Raw genomic sequence first — 7,096 nt, 5'->3', positions numbered from 1 at the left:
CTGCTGCCCTTGGATGATGAGTGGGTTGTTTTCAGTTGGGGGCCTTGATCTATCATTTCACACCAGTGTCTTTCCAATCCTGTATCCTGGAGCCTTGCAGAGGGCGGTGGGTAGAGGGTTGGTGAGCACTTGCGTCGGAAGCCCGGTGGTCTGAGCTTGGGGTAAGGAATGGGTCCCAGATGGGGAGGGTCATGCTAACATCCTCTTGACCTCCAGGTGCTTTTGTCCCCGAGTGGACAATCCTTGGGTACCAACTTGTCAAAGGAGAGCCCTCGAGCAGGGGATCAGTTTTTGAGACTGTCTGGCACAGGTAGCCAATCAACACGTAGGGTGTAATGTTTAAGATGTGATGCTTAAGAAACAGCTGGCCACAAAAAGAAGGAAAATGAATCCAGCCTGAGAAGGAAGGATTGTAACTGTTTCCCGTGATACGTTCTTGTCTATAGAAAATCCCGGGATTACGTGAAAACCTAGCAAGGCTAATAAACGAGCGCAGCAAGGTGGCAGGATATAAAAGTTCTTTTTATAACAGCATCAGAAGAATAAAATACCTAGAAGTAAAGTGAACAGCAGAAATATAAACTTGAACATGTAAAACTACAAAAGAAACCACTGAAAGAAATTGAAGAAGACAAATAGAAACGCATCTGTTTTCTTGGATAAGAAGACTTCATACTGTTAAGATGAAAATACAGCTCAAGTCGATCAAAGGTCCAACACAATGAAAAGTCTCAGCTGGGTTTTGTTTTGTAGAAATAGACAAGTTGGTTCCAAAATTCATATGCAAATAAATGTAAACTTACCTGCCTTTGTCTAACAGACCAAGACTGACTGAAACAGGCTTAAAGAGGACTCACATTTCCCAATTTCTAAACTACAAAGCAGCAGTAATCTAAACAACATGGAATTGGTATAGACATAGACTTGTAGGAATGAGAGTCTATCAATATATTCTTGCATTTCAGATCAATTGATTTTTGACAACGGTGCCAACACAAATCAATGAGGGAAAGAATAGTCTTGTCAGAAAAGGGTGCTGGGACAATTGGAAATCCATGTGCCAAAAAATGAAGTTGAATCCCTTTCACATATCATACATTAAAATTGACTAAAATCTCATCAAAGATCTAAATGTCAGAGTAAAACTCTTTGGGGAAATAAAAACATACAGATAAATCTTTGTGACCTTGGATTAGGCCATGGTTTTTAAAATATGACACCCAAAACACGAGAAAACAAAGAAAAATTAGATAAATGGATTTCATAAAATTTTTTTTAAAAAACTTCAAAGGACACTAGCAAGGAAGTGATAAGACAGCCCAGGAAATGAGAGAAAGTATTTGAAAATCATAGCTGGTAAGGGACTTATATAAAAAAATATAAAGAAATGTTATAACTCGATAATGAGATAAATAATCCAATTTTAAAGCAGGCAAATTAAATAGACATTTTCCCAGATAACATACACATAGTCAAGAAGATGCTTATGGATGTGTAACTCAAAATCACGAGACTCCGCTTCCCACCCAGGAGGCTGCTGCCATCGGGACGGTGGCTATGATCAATAGGTGTTGGTTGGTGACCTTGGAGTCACAGGAGTTCTCCGGGATGTAATTCGATGTTGCTGCTTTGGAAAATAGCTTGAGAGTCCCTGAAAACCTGTGACCATACGATCCAATAAGTCCACTCTAGGAATTTCCCCAAGAAACTCGACAGTGGATTGCCCCACACAACTCTGTACAGAACTGTTCACAGTGGCATAGCCCTTAAGGCCCCAAAGTGGGGACTACTCAAATATCATCAGCTGATTAGTGGATACATTCATCACGAATGAATAAACAAAATCTATCAATGGGATGTGAATTGGCCATGAGGGAGCGGACCACTGATAGCTGTTACACATGGATACCCAAACCCATTGCCTTTGAGTTGATCCTGTCTCATAGGGACCCTGCACGACAAGGTAGAACTGCCTCATAGGGTTTTCATTATCTTTATGAAAGCAGACCACCGGATCTTTCACCCATGGATCGGCTGGTGGGTTTGAACCACAGACCTAGGTTAGTGACGAAGCGCACATCCACTGTGCCCCCAGGGCACTGAAACGTGGGCATCTTTGAAAACATACGTACCAAGTAGAAGAAGCCAGTTGCAAAATCCTATGCGTTGTGATTCCGTTCACATGAAATATCCAGCCTGGGCACATCTATAGAGACAGGATGCCGGGGGCTGGGAGGGAGGGAATAGGGAGTGAGTGTGGAGTGACTGCTGACTGGCACGGGCTTTCGTTTTGGGGGTGGTGAAAATGTTCTGCAGTTAAACAGTAGTGATGGTTGTCCAACTTTGCTGAAATAGAATAAAAATGACTGAATTATATACATTAAAAAAGAAAAACTAAGCATCAGCCAACAACAAACCAGTATTTAGCAGCTGATTAAGGGGAGGCTGGTGTGTCTGGGGCTTTGTAAACGGTAAGTGCAATCTGGGGCTAACTGAAAGGTTCGTGGTTTGAATCTACCCAGAGGTGACTTGGAAGAAAGGTCTGGTGGTCTGCTTCCAAAAAGGCAAGCATTGGCCATCCATGACACCCATGACACCCATGACGTCGCCGAACGTCAGAATCAACAGCTGGTGCCAGGCAGGACTGGCTGGACAGGTGGGTGCCTTGGAATCCGGGAGTTTATTTCTCCATGTGGCTCGCCACTTCCGAGGATCTTGTGGTTCTCTCACCCCACTTTTCTGTTGGAAATTGTGTTTCCTGTGAGGCAAGAAGTAGGCGCACTGACGATCCTCTGATTCTGCGCTAGCAAAGGCACCGGAGATGGGCCGTACCTGCGGTTTGTTTGGGTTCGTTGAGCACAGCAATTCTCCGGGGGTCTCAAAAGGATCTTCTCACCTGGCAAAGACGGGGCATGACCCAAGAGATGGCTTTAAATCCTTAACAATTGGACTTGATAGAGGAGACGTTTTCGTTCTAGGGTGATCAGCTCAGTGAGACATTCTGGGGTCTTGTCTTTAAGCCAATTTTTATTTCCAGAGACACATTTTTCTCGGGGGCACAAGAAGAACACATCACAAAGGCCACAGACCCGCTATCTCCAAAATGCACATCTCCTTCCCACCCTTCCCACCCCGACCACTGTGTGCAGCACACACAGCACATGAGCTCGCTTGCTCTCGGGCTCTCACACACAGTTGTGCACACACCACAGGCACACACTCAGCCCCCCCACAACCCCACACCCCATCTCCCTGTCTGCTACACATACATACTACACACGTATTCTCTCTCTCACACACACACCTCGTAGACAACACACACATCCATACTGGCTCACACACACCCCACACGTACATACTGCACATATATTCTCTCTCACACATACTGCACACACACCTCGCAGACACTACACACACACACCCATACTAGTTCACACACAACCCCACATATACACAAACTAGCTCACACATACCACATAGACACTGCACACACACACACACATACTAGCTCACACACTCCATAGACACCACACACACAAACTAGCTCGCTCACACCCAACCACACACAGCTCCTGGGACACCCTGGAGCTGGCCTTGATCCGTGTGACGGCAGAGTGCTGTGCTTAGAGTGTGGTTGTTGCGTTCCACAGCCCCTCCCTCCTACTCTCAGACTTGAGCTTCGTGTCAGTGTTTCCTCGACTTCACCCCACCAAAGCCTAGAAGAATGAGAGTGGGAGGTGGGGGGGGGTGTCCCACAATCTACTGCAAGCTCGGTTGTTTCTGGCCTCCCTGCCCTGAGGCCCCAACCCCTTGCTCCTCAATTTCAGACCTGATCCTAAACCAGGAGCCCTGGTGGCGGAGGGGGCAATGTGGTAGTTGAGAGAGATCAGCAGTCTGAAACTACCCGACTGCAGTCTATGACACCCTCGGGGACGGTCCTTCCCTCCTCTAGTGTTACGACCAGTCTGAACCTGTTCTGTGGCTGTGAGCCTGGCCTTGTTTTGACAAGCAGAAGCGTGGCCTGATGTCCCCAGACAGCTCTCTGGAGCCTTTCATGCTCTTGGTGGCGGATGGGCAGCGCCAGCCCTGGCTGACTCCTAGCCTGAACTCTTTAGGCCCCGAAAAAACCTTCCTTGCACAATTTGGTCTCCTCTTGGGATAGGCCTGGAGTCCCCGGGCGGTTCATGCACCCGACTGCTAACTGAAGGCTGGACTTTGAAGTCCACCCAGAGGTGCCTTGGAAGAAGGGCCTGGCGACCCACGTTGGGAAAATCAGCCGACAGCTCTCCTGACACACACGGGGCTGCTGCGAGTCCAGATCGACTTGAGGGAACCAACTTGGGGCGAGGCGCTGGCACCTGCAGGAGACGCACGGATATGGCGCGGCCTGCCTTTTCACGAAAGCTGCTGGTTCCGAAACGCGTCACATTTCTGCAATGACTTGCAAGCACACACCACCGAACACAGACCATGCAGTGTCTCACTGTGCTCTGCCATGGCCGTGTGACAGTGGCCCGTGTCCATCAACGCACAAGGCCAGGCCCGCGGTGTTGGCTTCACGCGTTTCTTCCTCAAAGACGCACTCTCTCAATGCATGTCCCTCTCATGCCTCGCTCTTCCCCTCGGCCGTCTGTGGTGGCAGACGGTTAACTCCCCCTCCCCCCGGGGTGCAGACTTATTAAACCAGCTGTGACAGGTACATCTGGACTGGGAGGGTGGGGGCAGGCAGAGACCCTTGGCATCATTCACTGGGGTCACAGGTGCACGCATTTCAGATTTAGATTCAGGGGATGGGAGGCTGTGAATGATGTAACCTGGGGAGCTCTGGTGGCTCAGAGGGTTGAGCATTGGGGTGCTAATCATCAGGTCAGGGGTTCAAATGACAGCTGGGCTGAGAGAAAGACCAGGCTGTCTGCTCCCGTAAGGAGGCTGGAACCCCTAAGGGGCACTTGGCCTCTGTCCTGTGGGGTCCTCGGAGTGAGAAGTTGCAGGCAGAGGATGGTTCTCTTTCCGTTGTTGTTTATAATGAACCCTACCCTCTGCAGGCCACGGTCCAGCTTTGGACACAGTAGGCGTCTAGAGGGGCAGCCAGTAGGGACACCAAACAACATTACTTAAAGTGGGATTTGGGCACCACATGTCCTAGAAGCACAGAGGGATTTGTGTTAGAATGCAGATTCCTGGGCCTCACTGTTGCATCAGACTCTGGAGCAGGGATGGGGGGGGTTCGGTGCTGGGGGTGGTGGATGCATTTCAAACTAGAGTCTTTGATGATCCTTAGGTATCCTCTGCTACGGCTTTATACGGGCAGACACTTCTACCCTCCCCCCTACATGACCCAGTCACGCTACACCCCCCACCAAAGTGCTCTTGTGTGGGCCGCCTCTCAAGGCACCTTCTGGAGGGATCAGAACTGTTTTTGACAGATGCCTTGAAAATCTGTGCACCTCCTGGGTCGTGTAGCCCTGCCACCATCAGCCCCCAGAGGAGGTGAGCCAGCCTGAAGACTTGGCGGCATTGCGAGGGGCAGTTATAAAACATGCCGGGATGATGAACGCCTTGGCCTGCCCCCGAGGTTCCAGTCTGGAACGGGTGCCCAGTGGTTTCCAGAGCTGCCTGCAAGGGCAGGCAGACCTTTCAGGAGGAGAGGTGTCACGGCAGCCTTATCGTTGGCAGCAGGAAGCGTCTGGCCTGCTGAGGGCACTGATGGTCTGGGGCAGAGGGTGGGGCAGGCAGGGAGCAGGAAAGAGAGCTACCCTGCTTTGCTGTTTGCCTTTAGGCACATGTGCTGGTCTCTCTGTGCTGCCAGTGTCTCCTCTGTAAGCCAGAAAACTACACTCACTGCCACTGAGTCCATGCTGACTCTCAGCGGCCTCATAGGACAGGGTAGAACTGCCCCTGGGGGGTTCTGAGACTGTGGCCCTTTATGGGAGGAGAAGGCCCTCTTTCTTCCCCCCAGGAGCAGCTGGTGCCTTCAAACTGCTGACCTTGCAGTTAGCAGTCCAATACGTAACCACTACACCATCCGGGCTCCTCTCACCTGTAAAAACAGGGATAAATGGTGATGTGTTTAGGGGCAACATGGACTGATACTTGCCCGTAGGAATGAATAAAGAAAGGCGGGACTGAGGAGGAATAAAGGGATGGAAGGGTAATGAGCAAGAGCAATAAAACCTTCATCCATAGCAGTGTCTGTCGAGCCAGGAGCCCAGGTGGCACTTGTCAGCGAGCTCCTTGGGGGAGAAACGTCCTCTCTCCTCTCAGAGAGATTTACAGCCGCGTAAACCTCAGACAGGTCACTGTGGGTTTGGGTTTGTGAGTGATGGTGTAGGACCAGACGGCACTTTGTTCTGTTGTACCTGCCAAACGACTCACTGACTGACTGCATGCTAGCTCACAGCAACCCTGTCGGATGGCTGGAACTGCCCCGGTGGGTTTCTGAGACTGTCACTGTCTCCGGATCCAAATTGCTGGCCCGGCAGTTACAACAGGTAACCACTGTGCCCCCAGGGCCCCTAGGGGTACTGTAAGTGGGGGATCAACTTGATAGCACTTCACATCGGTGGGTTTGGACTCATCGTGACCCTGTGGGGCAGCCTGGAGCTGGTACACAAGGGCTCAGAGGCCCTAAGGGCCAGTGGGTTTGAACTGCCAACCTTTCCTTTAGCAGCCCAGTGCTCACCCACAGCAACAACAGCAGTGGTGGACATAAAGGTGTTCGCTGGAAATCCTTCCAACTGTCTGTCTTTGGCAGTTTCCTCACGAGAGACTAAGAAAACAGAGATCATAGCTCAGAACCAAAAAGGACGTGAGGTATCGTTTCATGGATGATCAAATTGAGGCCAGAGGAGGAGAGTAACTTGGTCAAGGTCCCTCAACGAGGAGCGGAGGTGGAACTAGACCCCAGGCTTCCTGTGTCCTAGCTCCCCACCCCTACAGCCTCCCAAGGACACCCTGGGCTCGCTGTCAGGCACCTGGGAAAGATGCTCCTGGAAGCAGTGAAGGGGGCTCCGCAGAGCCCGAGTTCTGTAATGTTTTCACGGGTGTCGCCTGGAAAAGGACCAGGTCCAACAGGACGGGCACTTACCAGCTAAGC

Source organism: Tenrec ecaudatus, chromosome 5, assembly GCF_050624435.1.
Source record: "Tenrec ecaudatus isolate mTenEca1 chromosome 5, mTenEca1.hap1, whole genome shotgun sequence".
Classification (NCBI taxonomy): domain Eukaryota; kingdom Metazoa; phylum Chordata; class Mammalia; order Afrosoricida; family Tenrecidae; genus Tenrec; species Tenrec ecaudatus.
This window is presented reverse-complemented; position numbering follows the sequence as displayed.